Source organism: Furipterus horrens, unplaced genomic scaffold (genome assembly GCF_987537825.1).
Source record: "Furipterus horrens unplaced genomic scaffold, mFurHor1.1.pri manual_scaffold_8, whole genome shotgun sequence".
Classification (NCBI taxonomy): Eukaryota; Metazoa; Chordata; class Mammalia; order Chiroptera; family Furipteridae; genus Furipterus; species Furipterus horrens.
In genome coordinates, this window is record NW_028327178.1 from 11,073,493 (window position 1) to 11,097,402 (window position 23,910).

At 42.5% G+C, this 23,910-nt stretch overlaps 1 protein-coding gene across 4 annotated transcripts in view; it reads right to left on the bottom strand.

Moving 5' to 3' along the window:
- Positions 1 to 23,910, bottom strand: part of NEDD4L (NEDD4 like E3 ubiquitin protein ligase) — a 307,610-nt gene that overhangs the window by 153,758 nt on the left and 129,942 nt on the right. Inside the window, exon 1 of one of the 4 annotated variants that reach the window (XM_090285453.1) lies at positions 5,151 to 5,201. The exons of the other annotated variants lie outside the window; for them this stretch is intronic. The gene's annotated coding sequence lies outside the window, so the exon portion shown is untranslated. Of the gene's footprint in view, positions 1 to 5,150; positions 5,202 to 23,910 lie in introns of those variants that run through there. 4 annotated transcript variants of the gene reach the window in all.

A 23,910-nucleotide genomic window follows, 5' to 3' on the forward strand; every position in this document is an offset into this window, starting at 1 on the left:
CTTTGATGAGCGAAAAAAATTTTTTTCCAGGATACATCTTCATTTTGCTCTAAGATTAATGACCATTTACCCTTCTAGGTACAATAATTTATAGTTTTCTATGGGAAGGATGTTACAAAGAATTTTTTAAAGCGAGTTTTCTAACCACTATCCTGGGGTTGGCCACAGCTTCCATGCTAAGCAAAAATGGGCATTCTGGAAAGAATCAGGGGCTACATGCAGAAGGGGGAAAGCGCGCCCACCCAGGCCACTGTTATTCCTGTCTCCTGATGTTCCTTCCTTTGCAGCCCCTCACACGACCCCCAAGGACAGTATCGAAGCTCCCTGCAGGTGGGAGGCAGGTGGTGGCATGGCAGAGGGCTGTGCAGACCACCGGCCGGGCACTGGTGGGCACTGGGCACCTCCTGTTTACACTGGCTTTCCTAGCACCTACCTCCCAAGTTGCCTGGAGAGGCTCAGTGCAGAGCTGCTGAATAAATGAGTTCCACCTCAAGGTGGGGAGGTTGCCTAGACTCTTAACTGGTGCGCTCTCAGCTCAGAAGCGCACAAACTGCTTTTTATTTTGTTCTCTGCCCACGCTTCTCCCATCCCCTTAAGAAAAAAGAAGAGAAACCCCGGATGCTGTGGCTCAGTGGATTGAGCGTCGGCCTGTGAGCCAAGTGTCGCTGGTTCGAGTCCCAGCCAGGGCACATGACTAGGTTGCACGTCAGGTCCCCAGTTGGGGGCGTAAGTGAGAAGCAACCACACAGTGGGAAAAAAAAGAAAAGAAAAAAGGAGAGAAAAATATAGATGGACACAAGCATAGCAAAAGAGCAACTTAATTATGATGCAGTCACACCTAGGGTTACGCAGGTGGAGAGCCGGGGCCCCCCATCCAGGGAGGGGCAGGGGCTTTTGCCACCCATAGCTGTACTGCTGAAGCTCACTGCTGAGCCTGTGGGTCTTAGCCCTAAATGAGTTATTGCCACACTAAGATGCTGGCTTTGCCGTCAGAGCTTTCCAGGCAGTGTCAAGCTCAAAATCAGATTTTAATGGCAATGTCCCTGCAACAGGAAGGTGCAGGATTTCTTGGGATCGGCAGTTCCCTGTAGGTAATATAATGGGGGCCCTCACTGCCTCCTCCCATCCTTGCTGTCCCCTCCTGACATGCATACCTTTCAGCTCACATCATCTTCTAGCTGCCAAATTCTTTATTTTCCTGAAAAAACAGAGTTCCACTTGTACACACGCACACAGGAAAACTGCTCAAGCTTTGCTGTGTGGCCTCCCTTAAAGAACAAAGAGTTGAAGAGAACGTTAATGTTTTTTAAACCAGCTAACAAAATGAGGGAGCATAGCTTCCCAGTCTGATTAATCTTACAAATCAGTTCTAAATTGTCTTTGACTGCCATCCTCACTCAGCTCAGGGCTTAAGAGCTGTTAAAGGTATATATTTAAAATTAAATTAATCAAATGAAATAAATAAGGTAAGGAAAGACACAGTCAAACTTAAAAGAATTTTAGCTTAATAAAAATTGCGAGGCTTAAAGGAAAAAGAGGTACCCCCTCAGTCTCTAGCACAAAAATACTTAATAAATATCTGGTAATTAATGGACTAAAAGGATAATGAGAAGACAAATGATTTTAAAGTAATAAATAAGGCATGGTAAGTGTCTTAAAGTGCCTTGTCAATGTGTTAAAATAGTCCAATGAATATAATACCAGACAGGAGAGTGTCCAAAAAGAACAAATCTTTCAGACAGATCATTCACTGGATGAGCCTACACGTAACTATGTGCCTGAAAACCTCAACACAACAGGGCAAGAAAGAAATGTAGGGTGAATACATATTATATGAAAATGCTTTAGAGCCTGCTACACCATTTCCTTTAACAAGACTAGACACTTCCGTGAGTCTCAAGCTTGTCTACTTAGCATGGCAGATCTTGGCCAAAATAAACACATTGACCCTGTTAATAAAGGAGCGGAAGGTTCAAACCCCCGCACTGGCTAAGGATCCTGAAGATCACAGCCCCACGATGCCATATGACCTCTGCTCAAAAATACATGATCAGCCCTGACTGGCGTGGCTCAGCAGACTGGGCATCGTCCTCAAAGTGAAAGGTTGCAGGTTCAATTCCCGGGCAGGGCACATGCCTGGGTTGCAAGTTTGGTCTCTGGTGGGGGTGCAGATGAGAGGCAACTGATTGATGTTTCTCTCTCATATCGATGTGTTTCTCCCTCTCTTAAAAAAATAAATATAGCATTTAAAAAAAATAAAGAATACATGACCGAATGCCCTCTGTGCCAGGGTTTCCCGTCACTGGCCTGAGTCAGAGGTGGTTTGCAATGGCATGTGATCCTCTCGCCTGCAGGCGGCTGTGTGAGTCAGCAAGTGGAGTGGGCATGACCACTTACATCACCGAGGTGGCGCTTTTTCAAGGATTTCTACTGAACTCCACGTGCCCCATTTGAATCTATCGTCTCTGTGTTTCCACTTAGTCGGAAGTGACACTGTTAACCACCTCTGGGAGGTGACGATATGTCACACGTCTCGTGTGCTGTTCCAAAAACTTCCACGGAAAATTCCTTTCTCTGAGAGAAGAAAATCAATCCTTTGTTTTCAGGGTTGATGTCAATCGGGAGCTGGGGTTTTAACCTTTCTCCCAGTAACGACTTCTAAGATGAATAAAGAACTCACATATGTCTCAGCTGAGAGTAGCAATCATGGTTCAAGATCTCGTGATTATTTGGGCTGATATCCAGTTTTGGTGCTAACAGTAGGGCAGGAGGGATTTCCTGTAACAGCGAGATGTCAGGCCTTTAGATGACTCAGAAACAAAGCCCCCTTTGAGTTTCGGCGGGTGGCGGTCTCACTTCGGCCTGACCCGCAAGTCCTGGCCAGGAGGCAGGATCATGTGGGGGAGCTGACTACCTGTGTGTGCTCCTGCCTACCTGGGGACCATGAAAACCAGGCCAAGTATGGGGACAGCGCAAATATTTACCGTAGGTGAAGGTGTGCCAGGTGACCTTCCATGGAATTTTAAGCCACTGACAGCACAGTTGAGACAGATTCTACAAACACCTGTGAGCCTGAGCTTCTGTTGTCACCCTGGAGGTGAATGGCCTCTGGGGCCTCAGGGATCCAAGCTGAGAGATGACAGGCTTGCTTCAAGCCCGCCCAGAGAATGGGAAATCCTCTACATCGCTAGCACATTAAATCATGATGAACTCAAATGGCAAAGGAGGGAAAGCTCGAGGAGGAACAGATTTCTGCCAAGGTGAAAGAAATGATAGGTAAATGACTTTGCCTGAAAATTGACTTGGAAACACCCTAAGTACAGGCTGAATATTGAAAAAAATGAAACCAACCCCCTGCCCCCAAAACAATCGTATTGACCACAAAATCCTCAGTTTTACTGACTGCCTCTAAGATGCTGTACAAGTATAGAGGCTCCCCACCACCACCACACCCTCCAAACAAACCACTTTAGAATAAAAGTTTTGTGTTTCTCATCTAGGAAATTCCTACCATTTATTCCTGCCTTCATCTGATATCTTTCTGTTACATTCTACAGTGACAAGAAAATGTCCTAAATGTGTTGTTTTAAATACACTATTTAGTTGCAATACACAACTCACTCCCCACAAAAAATAAAGCCTTTTTAAAAATTAAATATTTATGAGAATCATTTCCTTCCTTTTCCCCTAGCTAATTAAATGGAAGGCATTTCTCTTTATCTCTTCTTGAGTTCATCATCATCTTACTCAAATTCACATGGATATTAAAATTCACGTCTTCCTAACATTTTTAAAAAAGGCAATGCCACTTAAGTTCTTTAAGTTCCCTCTTATAGTTTATTTTTTATTGATTGATTGGGTTGAGAGAGAGAGAGAGAGAGACATTCATTTGCTGTTTTTCTTATTTGTGAATTCATTGGTTGATTCTTATATGTGCCCTGACAGGGAACTGAACCTGCGACCTTGATGTATCTGTATGATGCCCTAACCAGCTGAGCTCCCTGGCGAGGGCCCACTTTTAGTTTAGTTACTTGTCTCCTTTTCTTTGTTTGATTGGCACACTCTAACTCAAACACATGTAAACAATATCCTTCTCAATGTGCAATAAAGTATCTTTTTAAAGAATAACTCCCGATTTGACTATAGGCTTTGCTACTCCACACTGCTGATACATTTTTATTGCCTTCGATTTCATTTATCTTAGACCACATTTAACGTTAAGAATGTTCATTAGCATAAAGGTGCGGCCTATGCTCCAGTCTGTTTTGGGCTTTTGCAACCTACAGACATATACTAAACGGTGAACTAACAGTTTATGAATCACCATCAGATGAGACAGTAAAGAAACAGAAAAGTCACATGTTAATTACATAGTATATTCATATGTATGAGTAGTAAGGGTGGGAAATGACAGTGAAACCCAAACTTGACTGTGTTCTGAGCTTTAAGTTTTGTTCTCTTAAGCTAACAACAACAATAATAAATACATTCAGAATAAGTCATGTAAGCCCAATACTAAGAGGAAGAAAGATTTCTATAACTACCAATCAAAATTCAGGCATAAACATAAGTCATGGTTCAAGCAAACGACTTCAACCCTCAGGTGTTAATTCATTTGAGGCCAAGTATAGTTGCTGTCTTCTCTTCTCTAGTGAGATTTCCAAGTCAGAAATACTCAGAGAAAAGAGACCCAAAACAGAACAGGAAGAAAAACACAATTGCTTCCTCTCAAACCAGTGATTCCTCAATCAGAGAACAAAATTGACGGAACTTAAGTGGTCTACATTTTCCACGATTTCAAAAACAAAACAAAAGTATCCATTGTGCTTTCATTATTTTTTTAATAAAAAAAAGTGTACGTGTTTCTAAATAGTCCAGACAGCAATGAGAAGCAAAGAGAAATCAAGAGAGTTCAGATGACAATTCTTTTCAAGTCTCCTTCTTTGCTATCATCCCATCTACATACACACAAGGAGAGCAAAACTTATCAACTGAATACCCAAAAGAAGCCATTTATAAAGGAAAAGCTGAGCACCGGCTAGAACAAAGCTGCTGATATAAAAACAGTACTACCCCAAACTCCAGCCCCATGCCAATAGTAGATGTTCTGCATTCATATAACAAACATACAGTGGTGTCTTTGTTCTTACCTACAATTGTCCTCAAGGCTTACAGAAAACAAGCCGCCTCTCCCGCCGGAAAGCGTCGGACTGGGCTAGCGTCACAGGGGCACACAGCTGGGACACGACCCTGGGGCTCCTGGCCTGTCCTCGCCTTTCCTCTGCTGAAACGCTGCCCGCACACACCTCTGGTGGTCCACCAGCAAGTTTTAACACAACTGAGGAGGAATGCACTGGGCTGGCTGTTTATACCGATGATTCACTTCAGTGACAGGGAGGAAGAAATGCTCGTTGGTGGAAACAGGAGTTGAGTCGAGCTCCGCCCCCACCGTATGGTTAAGGAACCCCGCCCAGATTAGCACCGAGCCGAAATAGCCACACCTGCAGCAACGGTGTTACCTGCAACACTGCTTCTCCAAATGACAGCTCTCGATGGGTACAGAGATGAATGGTGGACATACCTAACAGGACAGGCAATCACGGAGTTCACATGGTTGTGTGAGGTAACTGTAGCTCGGGGCTGGGCTGTGCGCTTATGTAAAGCTGGGTGGAGGTTTCCGGGCAGAAGAGGCGCTCAGTCTGACCTTCTGCCTTCAAGGGGAGCTCAGCTTCTCTCTAGTCCCTGCATTAGAGGCCCCAGACCAGGCAGGCTGGACAATACCACGTCTGGCCCTGAAAGAGCTTACAAGTCCCAAAAGGGGGAAAGGCTGGCTAGAGATACTCTGATACAAACACCACCACCAGACTGAACTGATGGAGGGTCAGTGTCCCACGAGAGACGGCACCACTCTATGAATCTGCCACCTCTGGTATGCAAGTCATTTTCAGATGTAGAGATGTCTTCGGGCACAGATCAAGGGCTCTGAGTGCTGCTTGAGGGGTACAGTCTATGAAACTGACCCCCCTTGATTCTACTGAGCTCCCAGGGCCAAGGAGAACATGTGTTCTTTCTCTGGCTTGTGACGGTCACTAACCTGCGCCTCCTGGGTCTTGACTGAAGCAATGGCAAATCCCGCTCCACAACCCCAGCAGGTGTGGCTGAAACAGGGCGTGTTCCCACCTATAGCAAAAAGCTAGCTTTCCACATGAACTCCAATTTGGTGGCAATGCTCGCTCACTAAGTGTTCCTGGCATGTCAGCTGAGGAACTCTGAACTAGACTTTCGAGTTCCCACGGGCGGGCACTCAAGGGCTGGGATTCCCAGAGGCGCTGGGATAACAAAACAGATCACCAGGGGAGCCAGCGACCTAAGGTGGTTTGGAGGATCAGTGATGTCTCGGTGGAGAAAGTCGGCACAGGGTTACTTACTAGAAACCATGTCGTTCCCAAATACACCCTTACAGACAGACAGTTGCTCCCAGGTTGACAGCTCCAACCATTTTCAGTAGAACTGTCCAAACAAAAGTACCTCGAGTTTTTAGCAGTTAGTAGGCAAGGACACACAAGTGCTAAACAACCTAAATTTAAGAGCAGAGACGTCATCTTCTTTGTATCTAAATCTATACATTAAGCTGCTTCACATTTATTCACTGGCTGGAGGTTAAAAAAAATAAGAACCATAAAACACTATAAGAAAATATATCTAAACAGGCTGAATAAGTAATTTAATAACCTGCCTGTTCTCTTAAATATAAAACACACCTAGGCTTCACATCAAATATTACCCAACTGTTAGGGGCTGAATCATGTCCTCCAAAATTCTTATGTTGAGGTCCTAACTTCAGAATGTAGCTTTATTTGGCGACAGGGGTTTTAAAGAGGTAACTGAGTGAAAATGAGCCCACTGAAGTGCAGTTGGGCACAGACAGTACAGTAGGTGACCATGTGAGGGGACAGGGAGAAGACAGCCATGTGCAAACCAAGGAGAGAGGCCTCAGAAGAAATCAACCCTGTGGGTACTTTCATCTCAAATTCTAGCCTCCAGAATGTGAGAAAATAGTGTTCTGAGTTTTAAGCCACTCGATCTATGGCACTTTGTTATAGTCACCCTAGCGAAGTAATACACCAATTAAATGGTCATTTCATTCCAAGTATTAACATAAAAAGTAAAGACAGAACTGAGATTTCTGATTAATAATCATTCTCCCATAGCCAAACATTTCATTTTATCATGCTTCCCCCTCAACAAGGTCCACTGTCCTGCCTTGAAAAATGCACAGAAAACCCTTATTCTGGGAGAAGAAAAAAGCCCACACTTGACCTTTCCAATTACAGTTTTGCTACCACCATTAACAATCAAACTTACTGGCCATGTGGTGTACATCTATTTTCATATGAACTACATCTTTGTCCCCAACTCATGGAAGTCAGCTTCTGCCCAACCTCTACTGAAACGCGACTAAACGTAGTCAACAACTATCTTAACACTGAATTAAGAAATGTTAGCAATGGCAGGGACAGTAGAAGCCTTAGTTCAAGTCTCTCTATGTAGAGGAAATTAGAACCTGACCAAAGCAGCACACGATCTAGGAACAGACGCTAAAGCAGATTCAACACAAACACTCAGTCCCAATGTGGTGCTACTATCCCTGTTCCCACTGCACTATTAACTGAGGGGATACTGAAAGGTCCCAAATCTAATAGAGCCCGAAAGAAGTGCTGTTCCACAAAGCAGCTGTAGTGAAAACAGACAAGAATGCAGACATGGGATAACCAATGGAATAAGGCCAAGGTCTGAGAATAGGTATAAGTCAGGCTTTCTTCCCCTGGGCTCTACTGATGTTGGGGGACAGCTAATTCTTGCCTGGGGCAGGGAAGATGGGCTCTTCTGTTCCTTGTAGGATGTTGAGCAGCATCCCTGGCCTCTATCGCTTACAGAGCAGCTCTCCTTAGGTGTGACCACCAGAAAACATCTCCAGACATTGCTACCTATCCCCTGGCGGGTAAAGATGCCCCAGCTGAGAACCGCTGGACTTTGCACAGAATGAAGTCATTGGTGGCCTTGGAGAAGGGGTGGAAGCCGCTTCTGAGGCGACATGGAAGAAGGAAGGTCAATTGCCGCTGCAGATGGGGTCAGGAACTAGGTAGATGGAAGGGCAGTTTCTAGTATTGCCCCCACGGAGGGCAGCTGCTTTGTTTTGCTTTTCCAGAGAAGTAGAAGACGAGGTCATAGCTGAGAGCGGGACAGGGATTAGAGACTGAGGCAAGACAAGCAAAGCCTGGAACAACTGGGGAGCAAAAGGAGGCAGCACTGAAGTCAGGGGCAGAGAGAGCCACGTAAACTCAGCGGCCCCAGCAGGCGAGTCACCACGGTGCCCCCACAAATCAAGGGGCCCAGCAAGAGGGCAGGGAGGCTGGCAGACGAACGTAACAGGGGTTCCTAAAGGGATACAGACACAGGGGTGCCACAATGTGCTGTTGTTTCCAAGGCGACTGAGGTTAGAACTCACGGCAACTGAAATCAAGGAAACCTGCTGGGAATGTATCACCATAGAATAAATACAGAGGAAGAAGGCCTTTAAAAGGGGGCATCGCTGAGAAGGAAATAAAGACTGCATAGACAATCCAGAGGTCTAAACACAGCCATGCCCTTTGTCTCAATAATTCTAACCCAAGGACTCTTTCCTAAGGAAATAATCAGGGATATAGCTGAGCAATACAAACCAAGAAGTTCCTTACAAAAACAAAACTAAAAACTGTAAGCAACCTTCATGACCAACCAGAGAGAAAATAAATTAGATACCTGTATGTATACGTCCTCAAGGAATATTTTAAAACAAGGGAAAACATTCACAATGTCCTGTGAAGAATCATGAACTTTAAAACTATATATAACACCTGGCTGCTGTGGCTCAGTGGATTGAGCATCGGCCTGAGAACCAAGGGTCACTGGTTCGATTCCCAGTCAGGGCACATGACTAGGTTGCACGTCAGTTCCCCAGTTGGGGGCACAAGTGAGAGGCAATCACACAATGATGTTTCTTTCCCTCTCTTTCTCCTTTCCCCTCTCTCTAAAAATAAATAAAATTAATTAATTAATTATTTAATTAAAAAAAAAACAACCCCAAACTATATATATAACATAGGACAATTTAAAAATTTTACATATTTATATATATACCTTTTTATAGCTTATGAGTCTTATCTCCATCAAGGCAACAGCAGACATAATGAGATTTCCAAAATAAAAAAAATGTCATGAGGAAATGGGATTAGGGTCTTGAAGCAGAAGGCACAGAGAAAGCTGGTCAGAGGAAAAGCGGGAAACAAAGCCAAGATAGGCAAGGGTGGAGGGCTACATACAGGTTGAAGGGGAGCTTTGCAAGCAACTACAGGCCTCTGCCTTTGATGAACAGGAAGACACAGGTGTCTAAGGCAGACACTTCTGTTTCACAATGTGGGCAGAATGCTGTTAGCAAAGGGAGAGGAAGGGACGGTGGCCTTCCCTGGAATCCCCCACGGTTGTTACCGGAGAGGCAGGTGACAGGAGGCACATCTGTGAAGGACCAGGGCTGGGTCTACCCGAAGTGGGCCACGAGGGGAAGCTGCTTCCATTCTCATGCACATCCCTGGGGGCTTGCTTTCCCCAAATTCAAATTCCCATAGAATGCTAAAAATTCACAGCACTTCTTTAATTTGATATTACTGACCATTAAATGCCCATCTTATAAGTGTTCACCACAGTTACAAAATTGATATGGCCTGTAAGGTGGGATTTTATCAACCACCAAAGGGTCACATGAGATCAGGATGTTCCAACGGAAAGCAGAGGAAGTATAGAAAAGGTAATTAAATTTTAAGTTGACTAAACCAAAGGCAGTGAGAAAAGTGTGAAGGCCGACTTCATTCAAATCAAAATCTTACGAACGCAAAATCTGAACTTCAGAGTAGTATCTCAAGGACTTTTCAGTGTTTGTATTTCACTTGCTTTTGATTTTAATCTTAGGAAGATTTGTCAATTAGTGAGATCATCTTGAGATTTTTTTTTCTAAAGACTTTACTTATTTATTTCTAGAGAGAGGAGACGGGAGGGAGAAAGAGGGAGAAAGAGATCAGATTTCTGGTTGCCTCTCACACGACCCCAATTGGGTCACTGGCCTGCAGCCCAGGCATGTGCCCTGACTGGTAACTGAACCGGCAACCTTTGGGTTCAAAGGCTGGCACTCAATCCACTGAGCCACACCAGGAAGGATTTGAGTGTTTTTTTCCTTTAAAAATCATCATGAATTTGCCCATATTCTGCAGCCTTCAAAAATTATGTTTCTAGGAATATTATGTTGTCATAAAATGAGCACCATAAAATATTGGCTAAAAGGCATCATTCTAAACAAGATTATAGTATTATCCCAAAAAACACATAAGCTATTTCCATATACATATATAAATGTAGGCAAAGGACCAGAAGGAAATAAAATAGTAACTGATTATTCTGTCTCTTTCTGGATTACAGGTGGATCACTGCTTGATACTTCATCTTTTCTGATGTCTAATTCCTTTATAATCAGAAGGAAAAAAAAAAAAAGCCAAATTTTGAAAATTACTAAGAATGTATTGTCACTTATTTGAAAAAAAAAAAAAAAAAGAGCAACCGAATGAAGGCTCCAAATGCTGCTGCTGGTGGTGGTGGTGGTAGTGGTGGGTGGGGTGGGGTGTGGTGGGGAAGATATGTTTCTCTGTTTTGTTCAAAACCAACAACAGTAGAAGAGAAACTAGGACGCTTGCAGAGGGAGGAATAAATTGAACCAAACAAGGACGACATGACACAGTAAAAAATCTTTATATAACACAGGCAAGGTTTGGTGATGGTAAGTCTGGAGTTTCCTTACAAGGTGTTACATCAAATCCTCCTAATGTGGATTAGCCTTTCCTTCTGAAGCCTTACAAAAAAAAACGGACAATGTGCAGTTTACATGCCTCGCAACTTAACACAATCAAGTGACTATCAAAACAGCTGAAAAGAAAAATGTCTCATCAAGAAGGGGAAAGGTCTCTTGACTCTTTAAACATTGTCTGTAGCCATAATAGCATGTACCTGCTCTACACAGGATACTAGCCAAGACCCAGGGACTTACATGTTCAGCCATTTATAACTGACAGCTTCCAGACAGTTCCCTATTTTAAGAAACAGTTGTGTTCTTAACCTTCATTATTTTAGGGCATGTACTCAGGGTCCTGAACACATTTCACTTGGAAGAAAAGCCTTAATTCTTGTGATCCTGCCCAGTTCCTTTGGCTGTACCCAAGCCTGACCCCTCCCTTCAGGTCCGTTCTCATTTTCCACCTCCTCCTTCACATGTCCACTTGGAGATCTTGGACACCTAACACCAGCTTCTGGGTCTGCCTCCCCGCCTGCTCCCCAGCTAACCCCCGCTGTTCGAGTTGGAATGTCCTCTGTTCAGTTCCTCTCTGTATTCCTCACACATCCAGTCCATCATTAGGCCCTGGGAACTCAATCACCAAAAAACCCCAAAACCCAACAATGCTCCTTTCTCCATCCTGGATGTCACCACCCAGGTATGCAAACCATCCTCTCTCACACAGTCTAGGGCAACAGCCTCTGGGTCAGACACTCTCACCTGCAACAGCAGTCACACCAAGCCACTCTTCTGTCTGGCAACTCTCTGCTGGCTTTCCACAACTTGAAGCATAAAACGCAAATCCCTCACGGTGGCCCACCCAACACAGCCCTCCAGCACCAAGGCTCCTGCCCGTTCCATTCCGCTCCTCTCCAGCCTTCCCATCACAGTCCCCTCCCCGCCCCACTGACTCTTCCTCAGACCCCTGAACTCACTGCCATACGAGTGCCTGGTGTCACACTGCCTGGGCCTCTTTCTGAAGGAGTCTCTCCCAGATCCTCTCTGGGTGGCTCTCCTGAGTGAGGGGCAGTAAGGGTCTTTATGCTGATGGGAACATCAACTGGTACTATACTTTAGGAAAGCAAGTTAGTAATATGCACCCAAAGTATCTAAACCTTAATACTGCTGGATTTAGGAATCCTATTTCCAGGGAGGTATCATAAAAACACAATCCAACTTAAAAAAAAAAAAAAAATTCTCACCTGAGGACATTCTTTTTTCATTGCTTTTAGAGAGGAAGGGAGAAAGAAACATCAGTGTGAGAAAGAAGCACCAACTGGTTGCCTTCCTCATGCACCCAGATCGGGGATCGAACCCGCAACCCAGGTATGCGCCCTGACTGGGGATCGAACTCACAACCTTTCAGTTATGGGATGATGCTCCAACCAACTGAGCCACACTGGCCAGGGTAATCCAACTTAAAAAAAAAAAAAAAAAATCAGTCACTGCATCTTTGCTCTCTTACAGGAAACACTGGAAATTTTAACAGAAATGATTAAATAAGATATTGTACACTGAGAAAATGGAATGCTGAATAGCATATATTAGACTGTTAACTGATGAAAAGTAGTCTATACAAGTCTAGTTGCATTATGATACACATTATGTAAAAATACAAATTCCCTACCAGAAGGCAACTAAAAGGAAATGCCAAAGAGTAAGAGTGATTCCCTTTATGTTGCTGGTAGATTTTTCCTTCTAACTTTTTTCAGATTTAGAACAATGTGTATGCATAACTTTCACAACTGAAGGGGGAAAACCCACTCATATTATAAATATCAATATACTTGTAAAATGCCATAAATGGTTGTTAGCTTTTCAAGATACCGCAGGAAAGACATATTTAGAAGGTCCAATGTTAACATTTGAAGCTTCTATACAAAATACAGTAGGTCAAATGAGAAAAATACCATTTATGACGAAATCTTACAAATCAGTGAGAAATTCACAACTCAAAGGAAGAATGGGCAAAGAGGATGAATAGGCACTTCATAAAAGAGAAAATGCAAATAGATGAAGAGATTCTCAGCCTCACTGATTAAAGGTATAAAATGTGATATTTGTACCTTCCATAATGCAAAGATTAAATGACTGATAAAACCACAATGTGAAGTGTGGGAAAAACTGCTGCCCTCAGCCAGCGGAACCTAGCATAATACTCGGGAGGGCAATTCCCCACTATCGATGAACATTGTATATGTTGGTGTCCTTTCATCCAGGATTTCAACTGTAGGAATTTATAGAAACACCTGCATGCAGATGTAACAAGAGACACCATAGCGCTTTTAAAACATCGAGGCAGAAGACACGGTAGGTATATTAGCTGGCAGAAAACACCACGTTGCAACCTAGCATGTCTACCAGGATCCATATAGTGAAGTCAGCAGTGGCTAACTTTGATGAAATTCTTAGTACAAGAATATGTCGTTTCACTCCACATTGCCTGACTGTGTTTCACAGATTTTGAAGTACTTACAAACTGAAGACAAGACCTTCCCCTAGCACAAAGATTCCAACTCGCTCTATTGCGGTGGTCTAGCACAGAACCAGCAATATCTCTGAGGTCTGCCTGTACACAGCTGCCACTGTTCTAAGCCCTTGGAGAACACGGCTTTCTTAACCTTCACCATAACCCTGCAGATCGGTACTGTTGCTACTAACCCCGCTCTACAGATGAGAAAACCAAGGCTTGGGGAAGTTCATATGCACAGGGCCCCCTGAGTACACATTACTACCATGCCTCTCCCCTCCAGACGAAACACCACAGCCACGAAGTCCTGGGGACACAGGAAAGACTAGCATCAGTGAACAGAAACAGGATGGGCTGGACGGACCGCAACACAAAACCAGAGCTTCTGCATTTGCAGCAGAGAGCCCCTGTAGGGGTGCAAGTATTCTCTAGGTGCTGGGAGCTCAAGTCAAGTCCTACAAGGGGCTGGGGAGACCTGCGGGCAACAATCAGGGTGATTAATCAGGAAATGTCACTTCCTCAAGCTTTTCCTGCTGCTACTGTCATCCTGCAGGTGAAAGCGGGAGTGTGGGTATCTGAAGACAGCCAGGAGAGACGTGCAGGAGTCAGGCAAAAGGCCATTGCTGGCCGGTCCCACCCCAGCCCTTACACAGGGCTGCAACCTGACAAGCACAGTGACAGGTTCCCTTAACGAGAAAGGGGAAAACAGGAGTCACCGATATAAAGACCAGATGCAACTGAAGATCGTCAAATGTGAAAAGACCAGGGCTGTGAAATGGAAGGCAGGAGCTTGCAAGGGGAGTGTGGAAACGGAGCGGGAACCGGAAGAATTTTAAATATGCGTAATGAATAACTTCATAAAATCTGAGAGGGTCTCAGAGCCTCAAACCAAGCACAGACTGGTATGCGTAAGTAAAAGAGAGGGAGAGGTCTCAGAGAAGGAGCCAGGATTTTTAACTTCAGACCACAGAGCTACGCAGCTGCCTCCACGGGAAAAACATGGGAGGCGGTTAACACCGAGTGGGTTTTTACATGTGCGGGAGGAGAGAGGAGGAAGCTTAGATACCCGCCCCCCGAGCCCGTCATGCACCCCAACCCCACCTCCAGCCCTCTGAATTGAGAGAATGAGAGGTTTCTTTCATTTTTCTCCATGCTCACAGGTTCACACCCATGGGCAAAGCCAGGGAGGCTGTCTGTTGTCTCACACCGGATATGACAGCCTTTTCTGCACCTCACTTCTCGTGAATGTATCGGTTTCCCCCAAGCCAACTCTCCCAGAGCTGGAACTCTTTCTGTTCAGTGGCTACATAATGAGACATGGTACCAATATTCTATACTGCAGCCATTTTCCAAGGGGTTGGCATTTGTACTTTCAGTATTTTGTCACTATAACGGTACAATAAACACCCTTATACATATGACTTTGTGTACAGATGCTTTTATTTCTAGAAGACGGATAGATATCCAGGATAAAGGCTGCTTCGTGAAAAGGCATATTAATTTTTAATTTTAATATGCACCGCCAGTCTGCTTTCCAAAGCAAGCATGGTGATTTACATTTTCATCAGTATTTTTAGAGGACTGTTTCTGCTACGTCCTGGCTAGCAGGAAGTAGTATGCTTCTCTATCCTTACCACTCTGATGGGGTTAAAGTAAAAAGTTTCATTGGGTTTTAATCTGCATTTTCCTAGCAAATGGGAGTTATTTTTCATAGGTTTGCCGGCCGTTTGCATCTGCCCTCAGTTGAGTTGCTTATTCTTTGTCTGTTTCCCGAAGTGGTGGTGGTTTTTTTTTTTTTTTTTTTGCCAATTCATAAGTTATTAATATTATAGACAGTAACCCCTTGTCTGTTACACATTTTATTAGTACCTCTCCCCAACGTGCCATTCTCCTTCACCCCCAAAAGTATACAAGTACTTCCTTGTATTTTCTGGCAAATTTGAATTCCTTGTTCACATTTGAAGAATCTGGGATTTATTTCTGATTGCAATGTAAGATAGAGGTCCGTCCCCAACCCCCCACTGCCTGTAGAGCTGGTTAGGCCAATATCATCTAACAGATAATGCAATATTTTCTCAACAGTAGTGAACCATTCATCTTATTATACATGAGTTACTCTTACTGAAAGAAACACAGTCCTGGATTCTCCATTCTGTTCCGCTGAGCTACTTATGTAATCCTTTAGCAATACCATATTGATTTGGCCACAAAGACTTCGTTAGCAGATTGCAGTCACTTGCAAGTCAAGTTTGCCCTCGCTGGTTTTCTTTTCAGTATTTGCCTGGCTCTTCTCAAGTATCATGCGTTTATTCTTGTATATAAACTTCAGGATGATCTTATTCAGTTCAAAAGAGACAAAGAGCAAACCCACTACTTTGGAAATTCTAAATGGAATTGCAATAAATGTATTAATTTTGAAATACCCTATATGTGTTATACTTTTGAATTTCTTATCTTTCACTGAAAAGAATAGAGGTCCCACGCTTGTTTCATTCTTTTCCTAAGGCATTTGCTGCTGTTGAGAAAAGGAACATTTAACTTCCATTTCCAGGTGCTCATTGTCAAAACAAAGAAAAGATGTTAATTTCTAGAGACTTCTTTTTTATCCAGCTACCTTGACAAATTGTCCTATTAATCTCTGATTTTCTTTTTTTGTGAGAGGCTTTTGGTTTTCCTAGACATACAAACATTTCATTGTCTTACTGCATTCCCTAGAACCTTTAAGACAATATTAAATAATTATAAAAGCACATATCTGTGTATAATTCCTGTTTATAAATGAAATAATTTTAGTGGTTCGCCTTTCAGGAAATAAGTGTCACGAGGGCGATTTTTTGTACTACATAGCCTTTTATGTTTAAGTGGTTTATTTTATTCCTATTTTGCTTTTTCAGATTGTAATACATCAGTACTGGCTGCTTAACTTTATTAAATGGCTGCCCAACCTTTGTTAACTATCAGAAATGTTCCTCCTTTAATATTTTGTGGTAGAATAATGGATGATGGCGATGAAAGTTCCCAATACTTAATCATCCTAGTGTTACTAGAATAAACTATTATAGTGCACTGGCTTTTTGATGTACTCAAAGAGTATATTTCTTAAGGACTTATTTAAAATTTTTGCATTGACTTTCATAATTGGTCTACACTTTCCTTTACAATTTATCAGGTATTAAAATTATGCTAGTTTTATAAAATGAACTAGAAAACATTTCATATTTTACAACGTCCTAGAATAGTACAAATAACACTTTTTTAAAGGTTAAATTTTCTGTTTTTTTAAAGGTTAAATAAAACTCAGCTGGAATCCCATGCAAATAAGCAATGGAACTAATTAACCCACTAGCTAGCATTCTAAGAGCAGGGGACTAGTACACTAGCAGAAGGAGGAAGAGCGTCACCATTTCCTTAGTACTGGCCAAGTTTTTAAAAATTCCATCATCTCCCTTATTGCGTTGTTAGATTTTCACCCTGCATTCCACATTTTTGGAAAAGTGGCTGGATTCATATACAGGTTTTAAAAAAAACGTTTACCACCAGAATAAATGCTGCAATCGGTGTACCGTTAGCCTAATATTAAAACTTCTGTTATCAGGACAGTGTTCCAAATCTAGGGTGCCACAGATCCTAAATCAACCAAGATTTGCTCTTAGGTCACAATAGTGAACTTACAAATGCAAGAATGTGGCCTAATACATTTGAGATGCAACTTCAGGACGGGCTGATACAGAACTCTGAGGTGATCAGAAGAACTGATGATCCAGAACCCACTGTTTCCGGGTTCAACAATGCACCGTTTTAAGAAGCAACCTTGTCTCTGTGATTGCTTAACACAGAAACTCTTAGAAACTCATGCTGAAGGGACATTGGGAGGGTCCGCTTATCTCTGGGTGGGCGGCTCTGACTTAATTAGACCAGTGAGGCCAGAAGCAAAGGGAGTGTGAGGGGATTGGAAGGGTCTCTACCTGGCCTGGGGAACTTGAAGATGACACTCAAATAAAATCACATTCATTTATGGTGTACTCATTTAGAATCATTTTTATGATCTGGAAAGCGTTTGGACTTGTGTTTCCATTTTTAGACCCTATGACAAGAGGCAGAGAAGGAGGCTCAACCTACTTATGGGACAAATTTTAGAAGCTCTGACTCATATGTGAACAACCAATGTGTTGATCTGTTAGTTAAAGCAAATACTTCTATTTGGGTTGCTCCCCTACGTCCTTGTAAGACCTGACGCCAATGAGAAATTTTGAACATGTTCTGGATTTTTTTTTTTTCTTTGTTCCTGAATATTTTCCCCAGTAAATCTCAGTAAATAAAATATTACTACTAAACCCCCCATTAAAAGAGGGATTCTTGTAATGTTCCCAAGGGTCTCTGAAGCCATTGAGGAAATAATTTATCCCTTCTTGTTAGGCTACATGGAAAGGATCACAAGGACACGTTACACGAACATCCTGTTTTACAATCTGCAGATCCTGACCACCAGTGTCCGTGTGGGAGTACAGAGGCAAGGTCATGAGTGTGACTATGTCCCAAGAACATCACTGGGGGGGTGTGGGGGGGTGGACACGGGTACTGCTGTCATTAAGTGACAGAGATGTTAAAAAGGTGGTATAGGATTCAGGGGTCCTAAGCTCTCTGGTCTCTTCTGCACAGCAACCCAAGTACAGCTCACCCTTGAACAACATGGGTTTGAACTGCTTGGGCCCAATTCATATGGGGATTTTTTCCAATAACTACTGTGAATGTATTTTCCTTATGATTTTCTTAATAACATCTCTTTAGCTTACATTATTGTAAGGACACAGCACACAATATATATACCACACAAAATACGTGTTCGTCAACTGTTTATGTAATGGAAGAGGCTTCTGTCAACAGTAAGGTATTAGCAGGTAAGTTTTGGGGGAGTCAGAAGTTACAAACAGGTTTTCAACTCATGGGGGTCAAGGCCTCTAACCCCTGAATTGTTCAAGTGTCAACTGTACCTTAATATATTCCTATTGCACCAAAAAAAAAAAAAAAAAAAAAAAAAAAAAAATCCTAGAGATAACGTCTCCTACACCTAATCTGTATGCCCATAACCCTAACTTACTTGACCCATTCTTCAGGGCAGGGGGAAGTACCACTCCAGAACCATGAGTCATAGTTCACGTTCAACGTTCAGTACTGGCTATAAACAAGCAGTGTTTCCAATTCCCCAGAAAAATCTTTCAAGTGGGATCTTTGGTGGGCTGATGATTTTTTTCTGCCTGGTACTCTGCTTTTCACCTGTCAAACTTAAATGGGATAATCTCTCTTGTCCAAGTTCAATGGTCATCAGCAACTTGGTATCATTAAGAAATAAACTGGTTGGGGCAGTTAACATTTCCAGGTATTCTCATATTTTCAAGGACTTAAAGTTTACTTTCTGGTGGAACCATTTCTAACCATTTCTATTCTTTGCAAACAACTGCAGGCTAGAGCTTCAAGAGAAGAAGCAGACGGCAGAACTGCAGAGTTTCACAGTGCAGAGGACAAGGGGATGTGCGAGTGGGGGTACCATACCTGGGAGTCAACCGGATTCCATCACCATTGGCTCTGTGGCCCTGTGATGACCTATTACCTATGGAGATGCACTGGGGGGAGGCCGTTGCTTCCTGCAGGCTTGTTAGTGCTGTGTATGTGCCTAATGAGGTGACTAGCCCAAACACACACATGTAATGCCACCAGTCGCTGTCACTTCAGTGTGGTGGCCTATCCCCTTGTCTTGTCTCTCAGTTGACCTCTCTCAGCTTCTTTGTATGATTTCTCCCACAAATTTTAAGCCCAAATGCAAGATATCTACACCTAAGTTACCAGAACAAGTAAAGGTGGATTTGCATGCTGCTTAGACGTGTGTGTCCCCAAGGACTTGAATTTGAGGACAGGAGGTGATGTCCCAGTGTGAACACAGCTCCGCAAACACGTAAGTGGGCTCTGTCCGACTGGAAATCTGGTGTCATCTGTAAACTGATATCACTGAGCTCTATAAGCCACACCTAGCCTGGAAGTCTCAACCTGTGCTTGGTGCATGGGGGAGGCACCCTTGATTCCTGTAAGGATTACTTTACTGCAGTTACAATGCAATTAGGAGGATTAAAGGAATTAAGGAAGCCTTCATATGGACGCTGGTGTCTGCACTTGACCTCACCAAGTAAGCAGAAGAGGAAGGGAGGGAGGAAGGGAGAGAGAGAGGCTGGGAGGGAAGAAGGGAGGGAGAACCTGAGACATAGCATGAAGAATGACACAGAGGAAAAAAAAATCAGAACATATACAAGGAACACAGGCAGCTCAGCTTGTGGAAAACAATAGTCAAGTTGGGTGAAAAAGGAAGTAAGAGGGAATTAGGATGACCCAGACCTACAATCTACCGGAACACCAGGAAAAGGATGTGGGACCTTTTTCACAATAATTTCCTTTCTCTTCTTAATTACTGGTGGTTCCCACCATTTGTCCATAAGTCTCATCTACTGACGAATAGAAAGCCTGAAATGTCGAGATTCTATATCCTACGTGTTTTCTATTCTTATTCTACACTGATTAATTTAATCATCTCACCTCCCCCTCCCAGTCCCTGTCAGCTGCCCCCCTACACCCCTCCCTCAGTCAAAACAACCCACGCTACTTATGATTACAAAACAAACGTTCAAATATTTTTACCAAAAACATTTCTCCTAAATATAACTTCCATGATTATGAGAAAGACCAAATATTTTTGCCAGGTGACTGTATTTATCTTCCTTTGAACTCTGTTGTTCCTTCGGCCGTTCACAACCACAACAGGTTAGCAGGAGTGCTGGCTCGGGGCCAGGTGTTCGTGCTCCTGACCCGTGACTGTTTAAGCAGTAGCTAGACGATGTGGCCACCTCAGTGCCTGAGCAATTCATTAAGAGGACTGATGATCTAAATAGCAGGAAACAAACCCAGGTCATAATTGATTCTACAGTACTTACTATATTTGGTAGATCACCTTAGAATATCTCGTTACTCATAAAGTAATATTTATTCAAATAGTCCAACTCTTGACCCAAATTCTCGTGTTGAGGAGCTTATAACCTATTTGTCGATAGAATGTTGAGTTCCTGTCTTTCCTGCTTTCTATTTGTAATCTATGTTTTCCTTTTCTTTTTTCATTGTACTCAGCAGATTTCAGAGTTGGAGAGTTTCATTTCAACTCACAAATCATTTGATTTTTTTTTTTTAGTGCTTTTTAAGCACCTTCTTCCTTAAAACTTACATAAATGGCTCAGAAAAATGTACAATACCTATGAAGCCTTTTACATAATAAATTTTCAGTGCTATAAATGTGATGGAAACCCGATTTTAAAGACTAACTGAAGCTGAAAAATATGCAGTTTCCATATGTCATGACCTGTTGCCAGTTAACATAATGGCAGATATTTGTCAACTTACAGTAGTAACTTCCATCCATCAAGATGCCTACTCAGCCCTGGCTGCTGTGAATCATGGGTTGAGTGCCAGCCTGTGAACCAAAGGGTCACAGGTTTGATTCCCAGTCAGGGCACTTGCCTGGCTTGTTGGCCAGGTCCCCAGTTGAGGGTGTGCTAGAGGCAATCACACATGGATGTTTCTTTCCCTCTCTTTCATCCTCCCTTCCCTCTCTCTAAAAATAAGAAAGAAAAAAAAAGATGCCTACTTATTTGGCTGCAATAATCCCATGTGACCCTGCCCAAGGGGAAATAGAAGGTTTCTATTAGACTGTATGCATCCTGAAGTCAAGGGACTCAGTCTTCCTTGTAGTCCAATAACGACCTGTCACAAACACACCAAAAACAACATAAATGCTTGTTGTGAAGAAATGAATCATCTGTAACTACTGTATTGTGCAAATGTATTGGTGCCTAAAAAGTCAAGTGCAGATGTTTACCATGACAAATCTGATCATAAGATCAGCTAGGCCTTCAAATTCAAAACAGGTTTAATTTTTTTTTTTTAATTAAAAGATCCCCTTTGAAGCAGGTTATTTTCTGTGGCTAAAAGCAATGGCTTTTCCCCAGGAGCTGATTTGAACTAGATTTGTGTAAGCCAGGCTAAGATTTACTAATACAAATTTTTTAATGCTGAAAAAAAATTTTTCCTTACTTAATCATGCCCTGTAAATTCCTCTAAATTTCAGTACATAGTTGTTATTTCTCAAATGCAAGTTTTTAGGGTCTGACTTGCTAGTTATTGTCTCAGACAGTCTGGCAAGACTTAATTTATCTGACAGATCAACTATGAAATGGAGAATTACATTTAGTTATATAAAAAGCAAAAAGAATTTGAAAAATGTTTTTACTAGTCATTGTTATTTTAACATTTACTAATTTGGATGCAGCTAATAGTTTTTTAAAGCTACCTTTTAAAAAAAATCCTTTTATTCTTGTACATTTACCAACACTACATAGAACTATAACTAAAATCTTTACTCCAGTGTAAGAAACCTCAGCACTGAATCTAGATAAATTATTACTTCCACTTTCCAAAAAATTAGCCTTCCAAAACTGAAATGTAAGAGAGCCGGGAAATACTGACTCTGACGGTAAGGGATCTTATTATGACAATGATTTCACCACCTGTAGTCACTCCATTTGTAGGCACTTTAGCTTGCCAATTCAGTTTTTGGACAATTTAAGGAGCAATTTCCAATTAAGTTTTAATTAAGTATGCATTAAGGCTAATATTCTCTATCAGTTATACACACATACCTCCAGCAGCAGCAGCAAAGCAAAGCAAAGAAACAGAGCTAAGGATAACAATAATGAAACTCTTACATGGTGCTATACACACTAGCAAGCATTCGAAGGCCCTTAACATCCATGATGAGAAAATGCCCAGTAAACTGAATACATACACCAGCAAGCATGAACAGAGTCATGAAGCAAAAGCCCGAGCACAGAGATAAATCCAGAAGGATGAAGGCAGCACTAACCAGGAAAGACCCGCCCCAAAGATCAGTGCCGAGCCCTTCACAGGGAAAGGACGGTGGGAAGCAGGGATAGTCAGACTGGAGAGGTGGCATGGGGGTGGGTATCCACCTGTTGAAAAGGACCTGCGTGGTTCCCTGTTGATAAACCACGGCTGCGTCCTTTCTGGAAGGAGGCCACCAGACCACCACCCTTGAACGTGACCAAGCATGAGGCACCTGGACTCCAATTAAAGGCAGATTTTGATTCCGTACATCTGGGGCTGGGCCTGAGATTCTGCATCTCCAACAAGCTTGCAGGTGATGCTGCTGGTCCGTGGGGAGAATGGGTGAACAGAAAGCCCACGGCCTGATGGGTCTCCAGTCCACGGGTAACATGGGAAAGACGAACCCATCTCTAAGGCCTCTTTCTGGCTTTAAAAGCCCGGCGCAGGAAGGGTGTTTTATAGCCTGAAAAGCTACAACTCTTAAATCAGGTATGAAAGGGAAGGCCAGACTTTGAGAAAATAAAGGTTACTAAGGAGCTAAACATTTCATATTATCTCATTCCATTATTAAACCAAATTTCAGGGTGACTCATATGCCCACTTATAGCTAAGATAATTGACCCAAAGTGATTCAAACTCAAGGTCTTCTGTCTCCAATTCAGGGCTTTTCACACCGCTCCCTAGAACCCTTCCCATCAAGGGAGGGGGGTGGGAACCACGCGCCAGAGGGTACTGGCCGCAATTTCAAGTAGAACTTCAAAAAGTCATGCTCATTTTCCAGTTCTCCCATGATATATCCATGTTTGTTTAAAGGCAAAAATAACATTTCTAGTAACTTATCAAAGGCAATACACTCATATGGGTATTTTGTGGCTTTATGAACCCAGAAACCACAATTCCTTATTCCAGTTTGAGAGGCACTGACATCTGTCACCCAGATGTCTCCAGAGGCCCAGCAAAAAGGGACACGTCCCACTGTCCAACTAAGCACATTGCTGGTGGCACTCCCAGCCGATAGTGTTTCAATTGGCACCTGCAAGTGCACTTTCTGTTGACGTAACTTTTTAACCTGAAAGTTCTGTCAAGTCAGTGCAATGGCAGGCAAATTAAAATCACATAATATCATATAAAATTGCTCACATTGCACTGGGCACATTTGGAAAAGGGGTACACTTTGTGGCTACGCTGAGCAGAAAGTTGATGGGAAAACAAGGAATTCAACTTTATGGTAGCCTATTTCAAAGAAAAAGAAACAGTAAAATTCACTAGTATATCCTTTAAACAAAATGACAGCAATATTTTAAATAAACTTCTAATTTTAGAACAATTGTAGAATTCCTGCAAAATAGTACAGAGTTTCCATATACCCCATATCGGGTTCCCCTGTTATTAACATTTTACTTAGTATGTATGGTACATTTGTCACAATGAATCAAGATTGTTATATTATCATTAACTGAAGTCTATACTTTATTCATATTTCCTGTTTTCCCCTAATGTCATTTTCCTGTTCCAGTGTGTAATTTTGGCTTTCTTGGAATTTAGAATTCACCATAGAAGGGCTATTTAAGCAAACCTAGCAAATATA